Below are 25917 nucleotides of genomic sequence, written 5' to 3' on the forward strand. Positions count from 1 at the left end.
GCTCAACTCAACTCAACTCATAAGCTCTAGAAATAAACAGGAACTTAAAAACATGAAGAATTTACAATATACACAAACAAAGGGTTAACGTAATTTGTACCGTTATAGAGTGCTTACAGATTAATTACAAATTAATTTTTCAAAAGCTATGAAAAAGCAATTCACAGAAGAAATAAGAATGATCAACATAAAAAAATCTATCTTCAAGAGAATCATGGAAATGTAAATTTAAGAAGACACATTTTTGTCAAACTTACAAAGACATGTAAAAATAATACTACTCTGAGCTGTCTAGAGTTTGCATCAGGTGGCACTTTTATAATCTGCTATTAGTTATATCTGAGTGGTAGCACTGAGGGTTATTTACTTTCTTCTTTTCAGAGCATCAATATTTTCAAAAATTTCCATGGAAAATATGAACTTATTTTTATATAACAAAAAATTAACTTAGAATTTGCTAGATGAAACATCAAAAAAATTTATACTGATGAAACAAAACGTTCAGGAACAGAATAAGTAAAGCCAGGGTTTAACCTGGAGGTTCTAAATGTCAAAGAGTGCCTCACAGGATAAGAAGCCTGCAACTCAAGTTAATGAGGAGCTGACAGCTTTTACTTCCTTCATCAGATTGTTGTCTGCTTATTAGAGACACACAAAGGCACGAAATTTTATTTGGCAAGGACTCTAAAGGCCAATTACTCATTTTATTTCAAGATAAAACTGAAGGGTTAAAAAATGTAGTAACTTATTATAGAAAAATATATGAAGGATTAGAAGATTCATTTAATATATTTCTTTTTCACAGAAGCCTCTGTCTGCATTTTTAAGAGACTGATTTCTGCCTAAAGGAATAGGTTATATACATATATATTCATAGCCTACAAAAAACAATGCAAGCACATGTTGAATCCTTTTAAAAAATACTTTGGGGGCTTAGACAATGCATGCAGCCATCATGTGATGACCATTTGGGGGCAGTTTATAGTATTACAAAGTAATATAGAAGGTAATATAAAGTATTATAAATAAGACAAAATTTATAAAAAGATGATTTATCATATTTTGACCAATTCTAATAAATTATAAGTAACAAATCTGCTGCTGCAAGGTAAACATGAAGAGACTTACAAAACAATTTACTGAGGTACAAAGCCTTTTGCCGCCCATCAGTTCTAAGTACTACTACCAGAGAAGGCAAGTGCTTAGCACAAAATACCAACATTCACTATATTCAAGACTGTATGTGTCAAACCACTGGGACACCTGATGGCCTCCCACATTCAAATTACAAAGAACATAAATAAAAACTCCATAAACCATACGAACAAGCAAATAAACAAAATAATAACCAAATCTCACTAAAAAAAAAAAAGCAGATGTAGTGCCTGAAAAGAACATTCACTGTCTCCAAAAAAAACCTGATTCCATTTACTCACTGTGTAACCACTCTCAGCTTTAGGTTTGTTTGCTTATAAATCAGAAAAAGGGGAACAGAATTATCTGTTCCACAAAACTATTATGAGGTTTAAATTGGGTGAAGTTATATGAAAAGCCGTTTGTAAACTGTGAAGTTCTATGCTTTTCTTAACATACTTAACTCTTACTCATACACACAAACTTTTGTATAAACTTATCAACACAGTGTATTTCTGAAAAGAGTGTAAGCTTTCTTATTTCCAACTTCTCTAAGAAAGGGATTCTAACCATTTTCCTGGTTACAGTTCTGCTTGGAGATGTATGACTGCTGGATCTTTCATAATGATTCTAATAATGCAGTAATGCTACAACTCTGAATTTATTACCAAAATCACTGCTCTGATCTTGAACTGATATAAATCTTTTCCTAATCAAAACTCATTGCATCAACCAAGTTTACTCAACTACAGTAAGTCTGTAATACATTGTGTCCCCAGATTGAGTTCCTTAAAAATGAACAGCTCAGGGTTCTCTATACGACGTATCTACTTGGTGGAAGACTGCACTTTTGATCTATACTCTCAAAATAGTGTTTCAAGTAGGTTTAATTAATTTTTTAAAATATGAAAAAGTAGAGTCTTGTAGATCTATGTATCCTTACTTGTCTCATGCCTATTACTAAAATACTAAAATTAAATTACTACAATACTGAAATAGCTCCTCTGTCCACGGAACTCCCCAGGCAAGAATACTGGAGTGGGCAGCCATTCCCTTCTCCAGGGGATCTTCGCAACTCAGGGATAGAACCTGGATCTCCCACATTGCAGGCAGATTCTTTACCACCTGAGGCACTAGGGAAGCATTATTAAAATATCAGGTTTCCAATCTGTACTGAATACTTTTTGATTACTATGTATCTAATATGCTAAGAGATAAAACATATCTTTAACTTTTATCTAACAGTGCTAAAAATCATCGCAAATGTGAAAAATTTAATAACTTAACAAAAACTAACATTTACTAACATGAATCAATAAGATGACATTAAAAAAATATATAATGTTTATTTTCTTATTTTCATGGTGGTATTTCTTTGGTGACACTCCACAGGTCAACAGGAAATGCTACTGCACGAAGAACTTGATGCTGGAGGCTTCACTTTTAATCTGGCAAGGTTACTATGCTCAAGTACTGGTATTACAGGTGTTGACAAACCTGAGCTAGTAAGACTGATGCTTCTCAATCACTGAATTTATACACACACACACAATTTTATTAATGATATCTGAAAGTATGAATGCTTTTGAGTATAAAATATGTATCTTTCCTTTGGTTTCTTGGGTGGAAGGGGGCCAGATCCTTGTTAAAAAGAAAAAAAAAAAACAAACAAGGAATACCTGCACAAGTCACACCATTCCAGCGCACGGGAGTGGTAGTTTTGGTCAAGTCAGGGTTTCCCCACAGCCCCCTCTTCTGCACAGGTCTGCTGCAGTGAGTGTCCTGCCCCGCTCCCTGCCACCAGTGTCCGTTCTAAGATACAGTTTCTACCTCAGCTTCCTGGCTCCAGGCCTGGAAGACACACATACACTCTTCTATTTGCTACTTCTCTTTACAGAAATAAAGCATGTCTACTAAACTCTTCCCAACTATACCCAACAACAAGAACGTTGAAGCAAATTCAAAAATGCACAGAAATTCAAAATGAAGGAGGCTGAAGAGTCATATGAGAGCATAGTGACAATGAGGTCAAGATGTTAGAAATGGTTGCCATATTTACCAGAATGTTTTTTAATGATAAATATTTTACTACACAAAGGAGAACATAAGCGAGAACGGTGGTCTTGGTATAACTAATAAGTACTTAACAGAAGTGGAAGTTATGGGAGAGAGATTTCAGATCAATTCAAGGAAGAGCTAAGGATTAGAGCTGAACAAAAAAGGAATGGGTTACCTTATGAGGTAGTGGGCTCCCTGTCAATAGAAGTATTCAAGAATGCTGCATATCATATCCCCCTCTTGGAGATTCACAATGCACATTAGCATATTAAAGGTTCTGAGAAGTCCTGCAGTAAAGAAACCTGTTTAACTTTGTTTAAAGCAGCATTTTCCAAATTATTTGACCACAGAACATTTTCCCCATCCCCCCAGCTCAATATTTATTAATTTCTGTGGAAATTACAGTTCCTCAGAACACATTACAGAAATATGAGCTACATTTTTTTAAATGTAGAATTTAATACATCAGGGATATATCTGAATAACAATATGTCAGGGATATAAGAGAAGAAACTGCCACACCTGGTAAACGGTTCAAAGAGAAGGCCCTTAACATTCCTTCTTCTTTAAGAAATTTATGATTCCATTGCATCTCAAACTAAATGGCTATGGGGTCTTGATTATTTATTTTTAATGGTTCCATGAGAGAAAGGCAAGTAGAATAAAAAGGTAATATAACCTAAGATTAACTGGTTCAAATGCCTCCCTTTCATGTTCAAAGTTAAATACCTAAAAGGTAAGAGATACCTCAATGACCATTAAGTTAGGAAAGAAGCCTCAACTAAATATCTACTCCACCCATTAAATGAATTACCATTTGAAAGAGAGGATTTAAAAAAAAAAAGTACCTTGCAATAGGGTACTACCCTACTCCAGTTATCTTGTTTGAATTTAATTTTTTATCATAATACATGCTCTCGAAATAAGGTTAATATTTGTCTGGACTTTAGATACTGGAATGCCCTGTGTAATCTGAATTATACACTCAAATTAATGACTAAGTGTGATGATTTATAAGCTGTTAAAGTAGACATTAAAACTGATACTATGGAAAAAACATGTTTGCCTACATGACCCACACTACTACATTTCTCTCATTTTAAGAACTTTTTCCTCTTCAAGAATTATAGAAAACATACACTGAAAATGTAGTATCAGACATGAGGCCCATCCAACATTAAATTTAATAATATAAATGCTAAGAGTCCCCAGATTTCAAAGTCAAGGTTCCCATAGTTACATTACCTTAGCCTTTTTGCACATATACTAAGGCCATCAAATTAAACAGCGTATTAAGTAATACAAGACACAATGGGAACCTTAACTTTTGAATTTCCTGGTTTCTGAATTTTCAGCCCTAACCACTGCATTAAGGACATTTTTCGCAAAGGGGACCTTTACATTTTAAGAGGTTATCGAATGTAAGAACATGCAAGCCTAGCAGTATTATTAGAAACACAAATGCATTTGAGATATGGTTATGTGAAATTAGACAAAAATTCACTTTCATTCAGTACAAACAGCAAAGCCTTTCTCATTTCTGGGAGAGAGGTTTTTTGCAAAAAAAGAAAAAAAATGACTGAATATTTGAATTATCATCCAACTAGCATCAGGCACAGTGTGCCTGCTTGAAAAAAGTACTTACCAATTTTGGGGAAATTGGCTCTCCTTCAGTTCTCTTGCTCCCTTTAAGAGAAGAAGGGGAAAATGGAATTAGACTACAAACACAACTTATGACAAGTCATCAAAAACTGATACCGTAAATATTTCTACCTCATTTTAATGAGGAAAAGACCAAAACATAAAAGAATCTCCAAAGCTTTAAAACCCAAAAGAAAAAATAAGGAAAGAGACAGGTAGTTTCATTTTTACAAGAGAAGAATTCAAGGGCAATTGGATATCTAATTTTCCAGGTCTTTTTTTTTTTTCCCACAGCCTTTTCAAGACAAGAAAGAGTAGTTGATAGTTTCCCTTTCCTAAGAGACACAGAAATACAGAAATACACCCACATCCCCAACAAATGACCCTCACTGTTTGCTGCGTTATTTTACAAATTAGGCTAACATCATTGGCCCTCAGCTTCATCTACTTAAAAGGCCTTTTTTTTTTTAATTAATCTTGAAATGGACCTGTCTTATATAAGGCTTTAAAATTCAAGCATCTTATATGTATAGTCATAATTTCAATTAAACTTTTCATTCACATTCTTAAAGTCCTACCAGTTTAAACTGTGAACCCGTGACTTTCCCTATGCCCATATCAGTGATAGAGCCAGGAAAAAAAAAAAAAAATCAAGGTTTTGGGATCCCAATCTATGCTCAGTGATGCTTTTATCAATTGTGGTTTTTTAGGATTATCTAAACTCCATTAAGTTGATTTCAAGGTCAAAAAACTCATGTCAAGATATATTGTTTATTTATTTTTAACTTGTCCTTGCCCCAAACTTTTCTAGTTAAAAAAATCAGTGAACAAAAATTAAAACTTTTTCCTTAGTATTTTAGTATTAAATTATTTAAACTCAACATACCATGCTCTAAATCTATACATCCTATGCCTTAAACAGAGTACATTTGTCCACTGATGTCACTCCAATAGTATAATGTAAATTCTCATTTCCTTAAAGGATATTTTAAAAAATCTTCATCCAAATCACAAATTTTTATTTAATCAAGCACAGTCATACCAAACATATAGTAAAATAATTTTAAAGGGCCTCTATTCACGCAGTTAACATTCATTTCCAAAAGAAATTCAATTTGCCATTTTATCCTGCCTTTATTTTAGCAGCAGCACTCTTCTAGAGTTCTAAAGTCCATAGAAATGGCAATTTTAATCACCAAGACTAGAATGATTACCAACCAAAAAAAAAATCTATAAAATGATCTGTGGAATGATGTGGTTATTAAAAAGTAGATTCTTGGGAATTCCCTGGTGGTCCAGTGGTTAGGACTCTGTGCTTCCACTGCAAGGATCATGGGTTCAGTCCTTGGCTGGAGAACGAAGATCCCACATGCCACAAGGTATGGCTTCCACCCACCAAAAAAGTGGATTCTCACTAGGAAAAAAAAATATCTATGTGTGATGTTCACAATACACACCCATATCAAACTATTATGTTGTACACCTAGAACTAATATGATGTTCTATGTCAATTTTAAAAAGGGGATTCTTAGTACAGATTCTGTACCACTTAAAGACAGTACCAGGCAAATAGTAAAGGCTCCTTAGAGAGAACTCCCTAGAAGTCCAGTGATCATGACTGGGCACTTTCACGGCTGTGTGTTCAATTCCTGGTCGGAGAACTAAAATTCCACAAGCCAAGTGGTGTGACCAAAAACAAAGTAAATGGTCAGTAGATACTTGTTAAATGAATGAATTGACTGAGTGGACCCTTAACTTTCAGATGCAGGCTTATTTTCCCTACTAGGCATTTCTTGTTAGCTCTTTCCCGCTGGGGATAATCTCTTATGCATCAATCTCCCACAGCATTATTTGTTAAATGAGTGACGATAAAAACAGTTGATTGCCATTTTAAAATATAATGAAAATATAGATAAATTGGATCAAATTAAAATTAGGAACTTCTGTTCATCAAAACAAAACAAAACACCCCACCATTTAAGAGAATGAAAAAGCAATCCATAGAACTGGAGAATTATAACTGAAATACATAACAATAGCTTATACTCAGAATGTATAAAATATGTTGAGACTCAAAGTGGTCGAGATGGGATTGGGATTTCAACATTTACACAAATGGCATCTGAGAAGGTATAGTCAAATGAACTCTTTTGAAAATCATATTGAGTAAGAAGGGCAATGGATGCACCTTATCTCTGGGGCATTTTCTCCAAAAATAAACAGCAGAGTCAATCCCTAATTGACAAGGAATTTTACCATGAATCACAAAACTACTCAACATTGCTTGCACGCACTGCAGAAATCACAATGGAAATCAAAGTCTGAGAGGTTAAGTGACTTCCCTGAAGGTCACACAGCTAGTTAAGCGAGAGAAAAGTCTACAGACCCTGAGATTCCTTTGACTAAGCTAGCCTTTCTACTAGATCACACTTTCTCTTACCCAGCTTCAGCAGTTACTCTCTTAAGAAACCAAGATAAAAACTGACCAAATATTTTGGGGAAATTTTTCACATAAAATTTTAAAGAAAAATCAGGTAAATAAGCTCTCCAGGGCTGGTTTTAACACTTGATCCTTTATGCCTAAGGGATCCCCATGAATAGGCTTCAGAGGGGTTTGCCAACTCCACAATACTATATGCTAAATTCTGAATGCAAGAGTATTCTGGGAAGAAGATCCACACTTAAATAAGATTCGCAGAGGTTCAGATACCCAAAAAGAGTAAATTATTTTTAGACTAGTGATTCTTAAACACTGCATTAGAACTACCCAAAATGTTCCTTCTGAAGACTGATTATTAACTGACTACCATTGGGATATTGATTTAAAAAAAGAAAAGTAATTCATTTCTGTAATTTAATAAAAATTAGCAGCAAAAATATTTACATATAAATTGTACTTTTTACACTATACATACGCAAAATGTATGTGTCTGAAATGCAAGTTTGACTTCCTCAGGTTAGGTTGATTGCAAAGTCCACTTAATTTCTCATATATATTTGACACTTGCAGCTAAAATAGTTCAAAATTTTAGCCTTATTTGCTTAAATTTTTAAAACAGATTTGTTCCAGAAAAATACATTCAACACACATGAAGTGGAGTAATTATTTTTACTTTTAGAGATGAATACTCTCTTGTTAACATAACTTCACATGATTTTTTGCAAACTAAAGACTGTTCCACCTCCTCTCTGGAACTTCACAGGTATTGTAGCTGCTTTAATTACAGCCAATAAAGAAATGAATCATTCAGATTTCTGATATGGTTATAAAATTTTTAAATATCATCAATAAATCTAAGGTGATTAATAACTACTTTGTAAATATCTTTTGTAAAACATCTAAAACCTTTATGTATGAAGAATATACAAAAACCAAAAACAAATTTTGCAGAGGAAAAGTTCAACACTAGATTATGTCTTAAATTAGGCTAAAATCCACCCCATTACAAATTTTGAACGATTAAGCTTATAGTCTGTGCTCAATCATAAATTTTGATAAGGGACTAGAATAGCACAAATAACTGTCATTCAAAGAACTTTAAAATGTCACCTTACACAGAAGATTCAATCTCTTCTACTACACCAAGCTGATACACTAATTTCATATACAGTAAGTTTTACTGCTTTTTATCTGTCTTTCCTAACTTCTAACAGAGAGTATAATAAGTTTGGAATAGATTTAAATGCGAATGAATGCTCAGATGAAAAAGCAGAATCCTGCTAAAGGAGACTCAGTCCTTTAGGTGCGGCCCAACATCATAATCATCCCTCTTGCCCCGAGTCCTGGTAATCTCACCCTCTCAAGGGCAGTCCTCTCCCCTCTCTTTTCTGAAGCATCAAATTTTCTTTCACTACTGGATCATTTTGCTTCTTTTATCTAAAAAAAAAAGCCTTCCATAACCCCGTATTCCTCTGTAGTTACTGTCTTCTGAAATTATTATCTGCACTGCCACTTGTAGCAGAACTCCCTGAAAGAGTTAACCAAAGTCACCGTCCCCAGTTCCCCTCCTTTCATTCAGTACTGAACCCACTCCACTAGGGCTTTTGCCTCCTTCAGTCTTGTTCAGAACAGTAACCGCTCTGTTGCTAAAGCCAACAGTTAGGTCTCAGCCCTCATTTCCCTGTTCACACAGTATTATCTGACCCAGTTGATCATCCCTTCCTTCATGAAATCCTTTCTTCTCTTGACTGCCAGGACACCGGTCACACTTGATTTTCTTCCTAATCTCTCTAGGCACTCTTCTGGGTTTCTTCTGCTAGTTTTGTCAAGACCTCAAATGTTGAACTTCCCCAAGGTTCAGTTCTTGGAATTCTTGTCATTAGGTAAACTCATCCAGTCTCATACCTATAAAAGGATCTGTACACTGGTGACTCCAAAATTTGTATCTCTGTCCCTTGATTTCCAAACCTACATATCAAACTGCCCATTTGACACCTGCCAAACTGGCTTCTCAAGCTCAACAAATCTAAAACTAAACTCTTGACTATCCCCCAACTTCCTCCCCAGAGTCATCCTCATTTCAATAAATGGAAACTCCATCCTTTCAGGACAAAATCTTAAAGTCATCACTGACTCCTCTTTCCCACATCCTACATCCAGCCCAGTAACTGATCTTCTTGCGTCTGCCTTCAAAATACATGGGACTGTGACCACTTGTCTCAACTCTACTACCACCTCCTTGGTCCAAGTCACCATCATCTTTCTTATTGCAATAGCCTCCTAATTGGTCAGCCTCCCCACTTTCATCTTTGTCCTCCAAAGTCTATTCTCTCAGTAGCCTTTTTAAAAGACAGATCTAGTTATGCCTCTGCTCAAAATCCTCCAATGGCTTCTCATCATGCTCAGAGAAAAAGCTGAATTCCTCTACAACGGCCACAAGGCTCTAGTGATGTGGGCCTCGGTTACTCTTAGACCTCATCTTCTTCCCTCTCCCCATTCCTCAATTTACTCCAGCCACCCTGGCCTCTTTTCTGTATTTCAAAAACTCCTAACAAGTTCTCTTCTCAGGGCTCTTCTGGAACACTCTCTCCCATCAAATACCTTCAACAGTTCACTTCCTCAAATGTCAGGAAACCTACAGCAGCCGCAAGAGTAGAATACTAAAACAAAGATTAAAACACTTATCAGAATTGTCCCCCTCCCCAAATGTTCACTTTAGGGACATTCTTTCTTACACCAAGAATACCCTTTTTTTTTTAACCTTCGCTCTGCCTATCCAAGTCCTACTCAACCATTAGGACCCAGATGAAGACTCATTGATTAATAGCCTTTCCAACTCCCAGTTCTCCATTCTTTTAATTAGCGAAGTGTTTATCATCTTTCTCATTCATCTTAGAATTTAACAATGTACTATCTCGCACTGTAACTTACATGTCTCATTTCCCTAACTATACACACACCACATGTGCAGAACAGAAATAATGTCCTACACAAGCAGTTCTCAAACTTATATCAGGGTAGCTCTAAATCTTCAAAAAATGTATAGATTCACATGCCCTACTCTTAAAGATTCTGAATTCATTATGTCTGATTTGGAGCCCAGATATCTGTATTTTTTTTAAGTTCCTCCAGAAGATTCTGATGCATAGCCAAGATTAGGAACCATTGCCTTATCTCTATTACCTTCAGGACCTAGGAAAGTAGGCCTTCAAATAGCCTAAAGCTAGAATGGACACCCTAGAGCACCAGATCCATACTTTGATTTCAAGGGGAACAGTGGTTCAAAAAAATCTAGATGTCTAGCCACAAGCTATAAAGATTATAAGAGGCAAAGCCCAGCCTAAAACCCAGATTTACTGCTCTCCATCTAGGAATCCTTCCACTACGCTGTACATAAATAAAGTAATAAAAATCCACAATTCAGATAGGCATAGTAAACAGTGATTATCTAATACTTGACCAGTAATTGCAATGTCCACGCTCTAAGACAGTGCACATTATTAGCTTCTATATGCTTGAAAAATGTGAGCAACATTAGCTGACAAGAGACTTAAAACGCTAGAGAGCAATTGTGTTAAGGCTTACAAATAAAAAAAGAAAGTTACTTAAATTCTTAGAATAGGTACAAAAACTTGTAAAAATCATTTATTTTGTAGTAAAACATTACGAAAAATCAATGGAAAGGAGAATTCTTGCTTCATCATGCTATAAAGTACAAAAATCCTTATTCACAAGCTTCCACAGTGCACAAAAGTGTAAATGTTTCTGAGTCTAATCATCATAACATAACCTTCTTAATTACAGATCAGACTTAGTAAATCACCCCACATCCCAAGACAACTCAAACTCTTATTTTAATCATCAGTTAACCTCAGGACCAAAACTCTAGCCATCATCAACGAAAAACAACTGAGGTATCTGTAAAGCATTACAGAAGAGCTTGTACTCATCTTGGTGTACAGGGATTTAAGCAAGTGCCTCCTGTTAACACTGATGGGAGCTCTGGGTGTCACGTGAGGAGGAGGATCGCCGCCCAGCACCAAATCTGTGAAAACCCTTTCTGTGGCACTAACTGCAACTACTGGGACTTGTTCTCTCTGAGATGGGATAATAGACCCAAATTCCTGTGTCTCTAAAGAATAAAGATCATTCAAATAAAAGTCACTAAGGAAGGTCACTGGTAAACACTTGATTTTAAAAATATACAAGAAAAAGCTAAACTAAAAGCACAATTACTGCATAAGGGAAATTTTATAAAATAGCACCAATATGCACAGGTGGGAAAAAAAAAAAACCTAGTGAATTGCTGGAGATAAAATATCTCACACAAAAATTCAACGGGATTAAAACAACTAGAATTTTTTACATTAGAGCACAGGAAGCCCAACTGTAGGAGAAGCTTGTCCAAAGAAACACATACACAAACAAAACAAAAACTCCTCCCCCAACGGAGTCCTAAGTGCACTGCAATCCTTGCCTTTAAAAAGCACAGAAGAAAACTCCTGCTGCACTGACAGCCTGGAATAATCACAAAGCACTTCCAGACAAACAGGGAACAATCACAAGCTGCCAGAGACAACCAAAACTAACTAAATAAAAATTATAGCACCTTATTGGGCCTCATACTGCCCCACTTCTCACTTCACGGCTGTACTCACCAGGCTGAAAAATGAGCAGGTGTGTTTCAGGCTACAGAAAAATTAGTGAGACACACACATGCACTCACACACACACCCCGATCACAAACACACACACAAAGGGACTGATATTCTTTCACATGAAAGGGCTTTAAAAAAAACCGCAAGGCTTTGCTGAAGGCCTACAAAAACTAAGAGGAGGCCTTACCAGAGCAGTAAGGAAAAAGCCAAGGTTTATTCCTAATCCACAGTTACTAAAATAATTAACATTTATTTCAATTAGAAAAGCTTTGGGAACAATCCATTTTTTAAAGAAAGAGAAATTAAGGTTTTCCCCATTTCTGTCCTCCAAAGAAAATTAAGATCTTTTTCTGATGTTAGCTCCACAACACAAATGAAAAAGAACCCTGACTTAAGCCTGAAAACCAAATGGTTCCGTAACATTCACAGTTTAAAAAAAAAAAAAATATGTAGTCCAACATATTGATTCTTTATCATCACTGCTATTATCATTAATGAACATTTAGCTTTTTATCTGTACTTTGAAATGTCAATGAGAAATTGAAACAGCTACAATATGCTGGGGACTTTAACTTTTGAAACAAAAACCACAAAGAAACATGACTCTGAAGCATAAAGTCTCAATCATGCTGATAAGTAAGTGGTCCTAAAACTTGAAAGTGAAAGCAATACATACCAAAAAAGAAGTTTGCCTTTAAAACCAAAAATATTTTCTGTTACAGAAGACTGAAATCAGGGCTTCCATTAACCTTGTTTAAAAAAAAAAATCCCATGAGCATGGATTTTTTTTCCTAAGTCTCTTCATCAGAGCAGCATGGGGTCCCATTAGGCACCCTATTTTACTTCCACCTTATAAATAACGTTAGCTATTCGCTATTTCCATGGAAACCAAGTACAGAGAAACCCACCTAAATGAATACCGGTTAAAGGAATAAGTTTTATTTTAGAAAGGTTTTGCGGCTCTAGATGAACTCTACTGGGGAATACTACAAAGTCTTCTTAAGTATAATTTTTAAAAAGATATCTTTGGTGTAGTGGGAGCTTATTAATAGAGTCCTGTTAAATACGTGCACTCCTTGCACTAAACTAAATATGCCAAACAGCATCGTAACGTTAAAAGTTCTTTCCAACGTACTGTACATGGGTTTAGATGCACAACCACCCATGACTGCTTCCTCATGCACTGGGGTGGAATAATTACCCCTATGGGTCTAATTTAAACTAATAAAAGCAAGGAAATTCAGAAATAAGCCTACCATCACCTCGCAGTAACTGGCAACGAACAGGACCCACAACTGCAGACACACGCACAACTTGCTACTCCTCCAAAGAGAGATGAACAGTAACTTAAGTTCTAAGTTCTTAAAAACTGTTACCAGGTCCAGGGACAGCAGAGAGTCAAAATTCCCTCCTCAATAAACTACTTCACAGTTACAGTGTATATTCCCTAGTCAATCAACACATACATTTGGGTGAAGTACAAAGAGAATATGCAAGAGAAAGTGCAGAATAAGACTTGGCGATTTTCCACCATAAGCTGACAAATACTGCTCAAAATACACTAGGAATGACCATTTGTGGTGGTCCACACAAAAGCTGCAGACAGGAAGTGCTCATAAAATTAAATGTAACTCTTAAGAACAATAAATTCAAAACTGATCATCTTAAGTTTCAAAAGACAGAGATGAAAACTAAAATCTTTCCAGTAGATATGGTTCTCTACTAAGTTGATGGTGGTTCAGACATCTTCAGTAAGTTAAAAAACAAATGAAAACAACATTATCCTAAAAGATGATTACCAGTATTAAATTTACAATGCATGTGAAGAGTTAACATTACAGCACACATACTTTTCATTTGAGTATACCAACATATCTGTTTGTAATATATGTTCTAAAAACGTAAAATTATGTTTCTTACATGTAAAGTTAGGCAAATGTTGATAATTGTTAAAGTAGGTTAACAAGTATGTAGGGTTTGCTAATATCCACTCTACCTCAGGGTACATTTTTAAATTTCCATAAAAAGAAGTTTTTAGAAATCCTATAAAGTTAAGGCTCTTCTCTCAAATATGTTTTTCTCTATGTGTAACTGGAAAATGGATGAAATGCCTGGTACAGACCTTAGAAGCTACTGAATTTAAACCCAACATACCCATTACATGTAACCACAACTAAAATTTCTAAGGTTTACTTTTCTTACCAAAACAATTCAGTTAACAGTTCAAAAATCACAGGAGAAATCTAAAAAGGAAAGGGTCTGCTATTGTGTAATTACCAACAATGAAATGAAAACAATCAATGCCTAATAACATGGTATCATTAGCCATATTTTGTATTTTACAAACTAAAGAAATTCTACTAGCCCTCTCTCTACTAATAAATCAAAATACTTTCAGAATAAGCAACACCAACTTCTCCATTTTCTTCTCCAATTAGGTTCACAGGACTACAGAGAGCAATCTAACAAATTAATGCTTCCTATTTCTTTTATTGTGGTTAAGTAACAAGGCTACCCTCTTCCTCTCTACGATCCCAGTTCACCTCCTATCAGAAAATAATAAAGCAACTTTTGAGGTAAAAAGGTCTTTTTCTATTCTCTCCCTTAGTCCAGATATGAAATGTTCCACAAATCTTCAGTTACTGTGGAAGTGATTTTAAGCTATTATCCAACTCCTGGCTGAGGGGCCAAAATGCAGAGGTTTACAAACTGTCAAGCTTTGAGGTCTACGATAACAAGTCTCTATGTTTAAAAACTATTCATTGAAACAATGTTCTGTTTTTAAGAGAAATAGAATAAGATGGTGGTTGCTTTGGAAGGAGTGATGAACAGCAGACAGGGAATGGCATAAGCACAGATGAAAGTTCAAAGATAATAAAGAAGAGGGGAGAGCAAAAGAAATGGAGGGGTTGATGGCAGCATCTCTCTGCAAAGTAGCTGACTTACCATGAATCATACAGGCTCCTGCACAAGTGTAACAGCAGTCAAAAGTAGCCCACCTTTCACAAATGAGGCAGGGACATGATTTTCAAAATTGTGTAATTCTTTAAATCAACCCCAAAGAGGCCATTGAGCATCCACTTCTAACTCCCCTGTTTGTTAAAATAAAATACACTTCTAAAATTTTACAATCCCATTCACCCAAGAGAAGCAACTTTTACAGATCCTGAATAAGACTGAAATAAAGAGAACATGGGACACACACAATACACCTGCTATGCTAATTCTAAAAGTACAAAACTTTACTTCCTGACCACTCTGGCTATTGTAAAGTAAGACAATTTTTAAACTGGAAAAAAAAAAAAAAAAACTACACAACCTGCTATAAAATTGCTTAATTTTAAAAAATATTTGTCGAGCTAAAGTACAACATTTTATCAAAACAACCTTGCTGGAGTTTCTGCTCAGAAAGCAGAAACAATGTTCTAGGAACACAGACAAAATAAAATTGAATAAAGACTTCTATCCACCTACTAGGCCTTCATCAGTGGTGAAGTTGGCTAAATGAGAAAAAAAAAGTTAATGGAAGCTATTGTTCTATTTTTTAACTCAAACGCTCATTACTGGCAACATATACTGTATTCAGGATGTTTTGGTAAGCTACTACAAACACACTTGTTGATCCCAGAGAAAAAACTACACAGACCAATGACAAAAAAGGTTTCAGATCTAAACTGGCGGTAAATGAATTAAATTAATCCAACTTCATACTTAATGATCATTCCCCTCAATGACTGGTTTCACTTAACAGGTACATATATACCTATCAGACAGTTCAGTTCAGTTCAGTCGCTCAGTCGTGTCCGACTCTTTGCAACCCGATGAATCACAGCACGCCAGGCCTCCCTGTCCATCACCAACTCCAGGAGTTCACTCAAACTCATGTTCATCGAGTCGGTGATGCCATCCAGCCATCTCATTCTCTGTCGTCCCCTTCTCCTCCCACCCCCAACCTTTCCCAGCATCAGAGTCTTTTCCAGTGAGTCAACTCGTCGCATGAGGTGGCCAAAGTATTGGAGTTTCAGCTTCAGCATCAGTCCTTCCGATGAACACCCAGGATTGATCTCCTTTAGAATGGACTGGTTGGATCTCCTTGCAGTCCAAAGGACTCTCAAGAGTCTTCTCCAGCACCACAGTTCAAAAGCATCAATTCTTCGATGATCAGCTTTCTTCACAGTCCAACTCTCACATCCATACATGACCACAGGAAAAACCATAGCCTTGACTAGACGGACCTTTGTTGGCAAAGTAATGTCTCTGCTTTTTAATATACTATCAAGGTTGGTCATAACTTTCCTTCCAAGGAGTGTCTTTTAATTTCATGGCCGCAATCAGCATCTGCAGTGATTTTGGAGCCCCAAAAAATAAAGTCTGACACTGTTTCCACTGTTTTTCCATCTATTTCCCATGAAGTGATGGGACCAGATGCCATGATCTTTGTTTTCTGAACGTTGAGCTTCAAGCCAGCCTTTTCACTCTCCTCTTTCACTTTCATCAAGAGGCTTTTGAATTCCTCTTCACTTTCTGCCATAAGGGTGGTGTCATCTGAATATCTGAGGTTATTGATATTTCTCCTGGCAATCTTGATTCCAGCTTGTGCTTCTTCCAGCCCAGCGTTCCTCATGATGGACTCTGCATATAAGTTAAATAAGCAAGGTGACAATATACAGCCTTGACGTACTCCTTTTCCTATTTGGAACAAGTCTGTTGTTCCATGTCCAGTTCTGACTGTTGCTTCCTGACCTGCAGACAGGTTTCTCAAGAGGCAGGTCAGATGGTCTGGGATTCCCATCCCTTTCAGAATTTTCCACAGTTTATTGTGATCCACACAGTCAAAGGCTTTGGCATAGTCAATGAAGCAGAAATAGTTGTTTTTCTGGAACTCTTGCTTTCTCCATGATCCAGCAGATGCTGGCAATTTGATCTCTGGTTCCTCTACCTTTTCTAAAACCTGCTTGAACATCTGGAAGTTCACGGTTCACATATTGCTGAAGCCTGGCTTGGAGAATTGTGAGCATGACTTTACTAGCGTGTGAGATGAGTGCAATTGTGCGGTAGTTTGAGCATTCTTTGGCATTGCCTTTCTTTGGGAATGAAATGAAGACTGACCTTTTCCAGTCCTGTGGCCACTGCTGAGTTTTCCAAATTTGCTGGCATATTGAGTGCAGCACTTTCACAGCATCATCTTCCAGGATTTGAAATAGCTCAACTGGAATTCCATCACCTCCACTAACTTTGTTCATAGTGATGCTTTCTAAGGCCCACTTGACTTCACATTCCAAGATGTCTGGCTCTAGGTCAGTGATCACGTTATCGTGACTATCTTGGTCATGAAGATCTTTTTTGTACAGTTCTTCTGTATATTCACCCCACCTCTTCTTAATATCTTCTGCTTCTGTTAGGTCTATACCATTTCTGATCTTTATCGAGCCCATCTTTGCATGAAATGTTCCCCTGGAATCTCTAATTTTCTTGAAGAGGTCTCTTGTCTTTCCTATTCTGTTGTTTTCCTCTATTTCTTTGCACTGATCACTGAGGAAGGCTTTCTTATCTCACCTTGCTATTCTCTGGAACTCTGCTTTCAGATGCTTATATCTTTCCTTTTCTCCTTGCTTTTCGCTTCTCTTCTTTTCACAGCTATTTGTAAGGCCTCCTCAGACAGCCATTTTGCTGTTTTGCATTTCTTTTCCATGGGGATGGTCTTGGCCCCTGTCTCCTGTACAATGTCACGAACCTCTGTCCAGAGTTCATCAGGCACTCTATCAAATCTAGTCCCTTAAATCTATTTCTCACTTCCACTCTATAATCATAAGGGATTTGATTGAGGTCATATCTGAATGGTCTAGTGGTTTTCCCTACTTTCTTCAATTTAAGTCTGAATTTGGTAATAAGGAGTTCATGATCTGAGCCACAGTCAGCTCCTGGTCTTGTTTTTGCTAACTGTATACAGCTTCTCCATCTTTGCTGCAAAGAATATAATCAATCTGATTTCGGTGTTGACCATCTGGTGATGTCCATGTGTAGAGTCTTCTCTTGTGTTGTTGGAAGAGGGTGTTTGCTATGACCAGTGCATTCTCTTGACAAAACTCTATTAGCCTTTGCCCTGCTTCATTCCGTGCTCCAAGGCCAAATTTGCCTGTTACTCCAGGTGTTTCTTGACTTTCTACTCTTGCATTCCAGTCCCCTATAATGAAAAGGACATCTTTTTTGGGTGTTAGTTCTAAAAGGTCTTGTAGGTCTTCATAGAACCGTTCAACTTCGGCTTCTTCAGCGTTACTGGTTGGGGCATAGGCCTGGATTACTGTAATATTAAATGGTTTGCCTTGGAAACGAACAGAAATCATTCTGTCGTTTTTAAGATTGCATCCAAGTACTGCATTTCGGACTCTTTTGTTGACCATGATGGCTACTCCATTTCTTCTAATGGATTCCTGCCCACAGTAGTAAATATAATGGTCATATGAGTTAAATTAACCCATTCCAGTCCATTTTAGTTCACTGATTCCTAGAATGTCTATGTTCACTCTTGCCATCTCCTGTTTGACCACTTCCAATTTGCCTTGATTCATGGACCTAACCCATATATATCTATATACCTATAGATATACTTATATGTACCTACATACTAATAAACATATTTAAAATTCAAAAGTACACTTAAAAACTCAAAAAACATTTAAAACTCAAATTCTTTTAAAAAAACTTAATTCTGAGATCACTGTAAGGCAAAGACAAAGAATGGCTTTTCTCACAATCAACTTGTTCTCAGGCCCATTTTCTAGGTTCAATACATCTGATGATTAAATATAGAAAGAAAATAACAATTACTGAAACAAAAAATCAGGTACCAAATGAGAGGAAATTTCACAAAGGAAAAATGCTCAAAATAAAAAGGCAAATAAACTGTGTCCGTCATCAATGGAAAGCATCCCTATGCCACTGTTATACCTTTGAGGGTCCACTTTTGCCTCCATGAGCTATGACACCAACCATGTGTTCTCAAGTGGCCCTAGGCTGCAGCCCCAATGGACCGACCAGCGGATTAGAATTCTGAACTTGTGAGCTGTGATACAATGCCTCATCTGCTACTGCCTCGATGCCAAGTGACCTACTGTAAATATCAATATCTTGGTGCAAAAAAATCTTTTACCACTAAGAGTTTTAAAAAATATAAAGTGCCCTGAAATACTTTTCAAAGTCTCTGTAATAACTGACATCAGTTCAGTTCAGTTTAGTCGCTCAGTCGTGTCAGACTCTTTGCGACCCCATGAATCACAGCACGCCAGGCCTCCCTGTCCATCACCAACTCCCGAAGTTCACTTAAACTCATGTCCATCGAGTCGTGACGCCATCCAGCCATCTCATTCTCTGTCATCCCCTTCTCCTCCTGCCCCTAATCCCTCCCAGCGTCAGAGTCTTTTCCAATGAGTCAACTCTTCGCATGAGGTGGCCAAAGTACTGGAGTTTCAGGTTTAGCATCAGTCCTTCCAATGAACACCCAGGACTGATCTCCTTTAGAATGGACTGGCTGGATCACCTTGCAGTCCAAGGGACTCTCAAGAGTCTTCTCCAACACCACAGTTCAAAAGCATCAATTCTTCAGCGCTCAGCTTTCTTCACAGTCCAACTCTCACATCCATATGTGACCACTGGAAAAATCATAGCCTTGACTAGACGAACCTTGGTTGGCAAATAACAGACATACTCCCATATATTTTATACTTCTCTCAGCAGTTTCCACAAACAAGAACTCATTAGGTCACTTTTCCCATCCATATCTTTTCTCATGACATTTCAGGAAAAAACTCTCTTTTCTAAGTTGTTCCATATTTACCCTTTTCCCATAAACTTTTAGTGGGACTGTAACAATAACACTGGGCTTCTCTGGTGGCTCAGTGGTAAAGAATCCATCTGCCAATATAGGAGTCCCGGATTCAATCCCTAAGTTGGGAAGATCCCCTGGAGGAGGAAATGGCAACCCACTCCAGTATTCTTGCCTGGGGAATCCCATGGACAGAGGAGCTGGTAGGCTATAGTCCATTGGGTCACAAAGAGTCGGACATGACTTAGCAACTAAATAACAATAACAGTAACAATGATAATCAAGCTTATAAAGTATCTTAAGACACCCCCATTTTATCTTCATGTCAATCCAAAGAGGTCAATATTATTGTCCCTATGTCATCAGTAAAGAAACTCAAAAGTCCAAGTGAACAGCAGAACGCTTGGTATACAGCACTGGAACCCAAGTGCATATAGTACCCTTCCATCACCCTTTCTTCTTCTTCCATAAAAACACCATAAAAAACGCAGCCAAAGGAATGAATGAATGTACAGGAGACATATTTGTTAAAAAGAGCTTAAATAATCAGTCCAAGGTCACACACTCAACTTGAAGTGGTTGTACTGAGAGTCCAGGGGCCTCTCTGGTAGTTTAGATGCTAAGAATATACCTACAATACACAAGACCTGGGTTTGATCCTAGATTGGGAAGATTCCCTGAGGGAATGACGGCCACCCACTCCAGTATTCTTGCCTGCAGAATTCCATGGACAGGAATTCCTGGTGGGAGAGGAGCCTGGTAGGCTATAAGTCCATGGGGTCACACAGAGTCAGCTATAACTGAGCAACTAACACACACTGAGATTCCAACCCACAGGTCAGACTTCCAAGCTTAGGCTCTTTGCCCATTATGTAACACTTGTCTCAAACCCTGAGAAGAGAACAAGTCTAGAATGAAGGTCAGTCGCTCGGTCGTGTCCGACTCTTTGCGACCCCATGAATCACAGCACGCCAGGCCTCCCTGTCCGTCACCAACTCCCGGAGTTCACTCAAACTCATGTCCAATAACAGCTAAAAGCAGCTACCATTTATTTAGTGCTTACTATATGTCAGGCGCTTATTTACTCCTTCTAACCACCTCAGAAAGAGAGTACTCTTATTTATTCAAACTTTATAGATGAAGAAACTGAGGCAGAGGCACAGCAGATGAAGTGATCTGTCACAGAGCTAATACAAATCCAGACTGCGCAGAGCACTGCCAAGATTTGAGCCTATGCAGACTGGCTCCAGCTCCAGCGCCCGCACTCTTAACCACTGTGCTCTACCGCCATGCTAAAAACTTCCCTTCATCTGAACTGCCCGAAAACAACTTTTAACTTTTTCACCAAATTAGTAAATTGTAAGGCTTCATGCTTCAACTAACTGAGAGAAAACTAGTAGTGCTTTTCTAAGCATGCTCACCAGACTTCTTTACAGGCACAGAAGATATGCCCCTGGTGACTAGATCACTGCAGTGCTCAGGAAGTAGCACACTGTAAATCAGGTTAAAAGCCCCCAGCCCATCTCCCTGAACACTCAGACCCACACAAACCATGCACTGCAAGATATAGGCAATTCAGAGACGTCCCAGTGAGATCTTCTATAAAATGAATGTCACTCTGGAAGTACCCAAGTACATATAGTACCCTTCCATCACCCTTTCTTCTTCTTTCCAAACACCATAAAAAACACAGCAAAAGGAATGAATGAATCTAAGCTACTTAAAAATCATAGCAAATGTCCAATGATAACTACAGATTTAAATGAGAAAAAAATGCAAAATTCTCATAGTTTTGTAACTTGTCCAAATTCTACATTCAAAAAGTAGTAGGCCTCTTTGAAAGCCTCAATTCTTAGACTACCTTATTATCATATATGTGCCTTGAAAGGTGTCTAGAAAAGTCCATTTTTGCCTCAGATTCTACAAATTTTGATATGCATATTTAAAACAAGATTCATTACTGTTGGATTAAAAGTTACTGGGCTTTTACCCTAATATCTATTAATATGACAATGTATTTAGTAATATAAACAGAAATATTAAGCATGGATTTAATATTTGTAATATTAACATGGAATATACACAGAAAATAAATAGAAAAACAGCACTGGACCTGGAGGTACTGAGAACTTGACACAATAAGAACAGGAACTATTGCAGCTCCCTCCATTGACATCGTAAAGTTGCCACATTTTCTGGGCTCTCTTTTGAATTAATGTGGCATCTGTTCCAAGTACAGCATGCTAACATTTTACTAAAAGATATTTTCATTCTACATTTGTATCTGGTTTGCTTTTTATTTGAACTCCTGTTTTATTTCAGTGGTCATTATTTCCTTATACCAAGTTGTCAATTTGGCATTCCTGATCTATCTCCTTTGAGGACAAAAAGGGTGGGGAGGAACCATCAGCTCAAAACCCTCTAACAGCAATAATTACAATATGCTTTGCATATACATTAAATAAAGAGAATAAGCAACAGAAAGATTTTTTTGGGCTTTTTAGTATCAGGTCCTGATAAGCTAACAGCATCTGTTCCTTTCAGAAAACGAATTCTGCTCTGAGTTATGTGGGGGGAGGCGGGGGGAGTAGAAAACAAATACTAAATAGAATAATTCAAGTTACAAAGTTTGGTCTTCGTGAAACGATGATTTCAATAATTTGCACATATCCAACCCTATCGAGTGATAATTGCTTTTTAAGACAGCCTCAAAACTGCTGCAGCAACAAGCCAAATACAACCACTTGTACTTAACATGCATGCTGCATACTCCACAATGTTACGTCATATCAGGCACAGAGAAGACGCTTACCAAGCTATCCTGCGTTCTATAAACTGCCTAACAACAACAGAAAAGGCACTGCCATCTCCATCGTGGGAGCAGGAGCTGCCAGGGTAGGCCAGCCTTCTCCCTTTGGTCAACTCTGAAGAAAACAAATAAGGCCTATATTTCTGTCTTTTAAGCTAACCTCTCTCAAGGCCTTTACTCTCGATCATTCAGCCTTCACAGAAAGAAAGGCTATTGCTTTAAAATTAAAAAGCTGTAAGAGATCACTCCAACTGAAGAGCCCCACACCTGTGCCAATGGTCCTCCAGGTGTCCCCACGGCTACCTCTTCTGCAGAAGAACGGCCTATGTCGGCCGCTAGTCTCCAAGTGGGTGCACCCACCCCGGGGAAAGAAGACGGCCATTGGAAGAAACTGCCACAACTTATATTTTTAAACTTCATCCTCTTTAAAATTTCTAATTTCCTGTATGTTTTATAACATACATAAAATACTCGGTTCAGGAAATTATATATAAATATACATTTATGGGGGCCATAATATTTAAGTTTGGGTACTACAGGTTAAGAGACCAAAGCTAGAATAAGAAAGCCAGGAAAATTAGGCTCTGCTATTAACATCAACTCACTCAAGTTCTTGTCTCTGCCTCAGTTTTACTATCCATGACATATTCTGAGTCCTTCGTGCACTTATCAATTATGAGAAATAATAAAACACTCTCCAGAGCATAGTCTAAGCCACACAAAATGAAAAGCACCCAAGAAGCTACCAATTAGAGATAACCTTAACTTGGCTTGTTAAAACTAGTTAACTGCTACACCGTATCAGACCCAATTCTTAGAATTTTAAAGCCATGCTCTAGCACTTCACTAAATATGGATCTAAAGACCTACAAAGCACTTTAGATATGAGCACATTCTAGAATCAGAAAGACACTTTTTAAAAACTTTTATAATGAAAAACTTATTATCCATGAAATAAAATTTTTCAACTTAAAAATTACAAAGGTGAATTATTAATATAACCTTATCAACAAGTCAAAATTCTCAAAGCTAGAATCAAAAGATATTTACTGCAGATTATAAGGAAGGTCTTCAGTATGCTTTTTAAACTATAAATAACACCAGAAAAAATGAATTATTGGTACTCATTAAATTATTGGCACTTCCAATTATTTACCTTCTTTTTTTTTTTTTTTACTGCTTTAAAAAATGCTGGGTTACCAGTATAGCATTCAAAAGTGATTGAGTAAGTAGGGTTAGGGATGAAGGTGAGGTCAACCAATACTAATTCCTAGGCAGGATATCTGTATGCCATATCTGTATGACCATTAAGCAGTACTGGTTTGAGTTTCTATTTATTAAAATAGCACAAGTATTTTCTTGGTTTTAAAACTCTACTTTACTGTATAAATGTTGAATGAACCCCTCCTAACAATCAAAAAGAGAGACTACAATTTTTTTAAAAGTTATCTGAAATCACAACTGATCTCCTTATAACTAACTACCATAATAAACTAACGGAATTTAATTCTGAAGTGATACTTCCTAATTCACTTGTGCAGGACAGAAAACAATGTTGTCATTTTACATAAGATGACGTTTTAAATTTTTAAAAAATAACGACGACCATTTCTAACAGTGGCTCAGTGGTGAAGAATCAGCCTGACAACGCAGGAGATGCAAAGAGACAAGGGTTCAATCCCTCTGTTCAGGAAAATCCCCTGGAGTAGCAAATCCCAACCCACTCCAATATTCTTGCCTGCGAAATCCCATAGACAGAGGAGCCTGGCGGGCTACAGTTCTTGGGTTCGCAAAGAGTTGGACACAACTGAGCACGCATGCAACTCAACTCAAACAAAAAGAACTTAAAATGCTTTCTGCCCCATAGGTAATAATCAGTCTAGGGCATTCATTCATTTTCATTTCAGTCGCTCAGTCGTGTCCGACTCTCTGCGACCCCATGAATCACAGCACGCCAGGCCTCCCTGTCCATCACCAACTCCCGGAGTTCACTCAACCTCATGTCCATCGAGTCGGTGATGCCATCCAGCCATCTCATTCTCTGTCGTCCCCGTCTCCTCCCACCCCCAATCCCTCCTAGCATCAGACTTTAGAGGTTTACAATCTTAATATACAAATCTTACCTACCTCTCTCCTTCCAATCTCACTACCATTTCCCATCTGAGCCTTATTTTCAAAAACAAGCCCAAGTTTTTAAAATAGACACCTGAAAAAAATAAACTTTAAATATGATGGTATAATTCTACTTATTTTTTAAATGTATATACATTACACATGGGGCTTCTTTGGTGGCTCAGTGATCAAGAATCTGCCTGCCAGGGCAGGAGACATGAGTTCAGTTCCTGAATCAGGAAGATTCCCTGAAGAAGGAAATGGCAACCTGCTCCAGTATTCTTGCCTGGGAAATCCCATGGACAGAGGAGCCTGGCAGGCTATACTCCATGATGGGGTTATAAAAAAGTAAGACACAACTTAGCGACTAAACAACAACATTATACATAGTTAAATACACAGGAAAAATTTAAAGTAGATGCTGCTGCTGCAGCTAAGTCACTTCAGTCGTGTCCGCCTCTGTGTGAACCCATAGATGGAAGCCCACCAGGCTCCCCCATCCCTGGGATTCTCCAGGCAAGAACACTGGAGTGGGTTGCTATTTCCTTCTCCAATGTGTGAAAGTGAAAAGTGAAAGTGAAGTCGTTCAGTTGTGTCCGACCCGTAGCGACCCCACGGACTGCAGCCTATCAGGCTGCTCCAACCATGGGATTTTCTAGGCAAGAGTACTGGAGTGGCTTGCCATTGCCTTCTCTGTAAAGTAGATGAGAATGGGCTAACCTTCAAGAAACAGATTCTAGACCCTACTCCATAGCAAGCGCTGTGCTTTGCAATGGGCATACAGTGATGGACAGGACACAGGTGGTGTGTGCTCAGTCGAGTCTGATTCTTTGCGACCCCATGGACTGTAACTCACCAGCCTCTCCTGTCTAAGGAATTTTCCAGGCAAGAATATGGGAGTGTGTTGCCATTTCCTACTCCAGGGGATTTTCCTGATCCTGGGATCGAACCCACAACTTTTGTGTCTCCTGCATTGGCAGGTGGATTCTTGACCACTGCGCCACCTAGGACAGGAAATAAACTATCGCAAATGCCTTCATTTCCATTCCATTCCACTGCTTACTATTTCCAAAACACTCAACCTAACCCAACAAAATCAGATGAAACATTCTTAAAAGGATATGTCAAAGCTGTGGCCATTTCAGTAGACTGAAAACTCCTTCAGTAATGCACTTGGTAAGCTTCTACAGGAATTACAGAGTTTAGTACAGCATTACAGATACTTAAAAGGAGGCGCTCTGGA

General features: G+C 37.6%; 1 protein-coding gene across 12 annotated transcripts in view; it reads right to left on the bottom strand.

The window, feature by feature from the left end:
* The window catches only part of PHF21A (PHD finger protein 21A), a 187746-nt gene that overhangs the window by 151184 nt on the left and 10645 nt on the right, over positions 1-25917 (bottom strand). For 7 of the 12 annotated variants that reach the window (XM_055423934.2, XM_055423936.2, XM_055423926.2 and 4 more), the window contains 2 exons: positions 4838-4878; positions 3368-3479 (listed from right to left, as the gene is read on the bottom strand). The gene's annotated coding sequence lies outside the window, so the exon portion shown is untranslated. The remainder of the gene's footprint in view (positions 1-3367; positions 3480-4837; positions 4879-25917) is intronic. The other 5 variants (XM_055423927.2, XM_088843278.1, XM_055423933.2 and 2 more) reach the window with 1 other exon arrangement.

This window comes from Moschus berezovskii, chromosome 14 (assembly GCF_049115385.1).
Source record: "Moschus berezovskii isolate FMDL1 chromosome 14, NW_MosBer_1.0, whole genome shotgun sequence".
Taxonomy (NCBI): Eukaryota; Metazoa; Chordata; class Mammalia; order Artiodactyla; family Moschidae; genus Moschus; species Moschus berezovskii.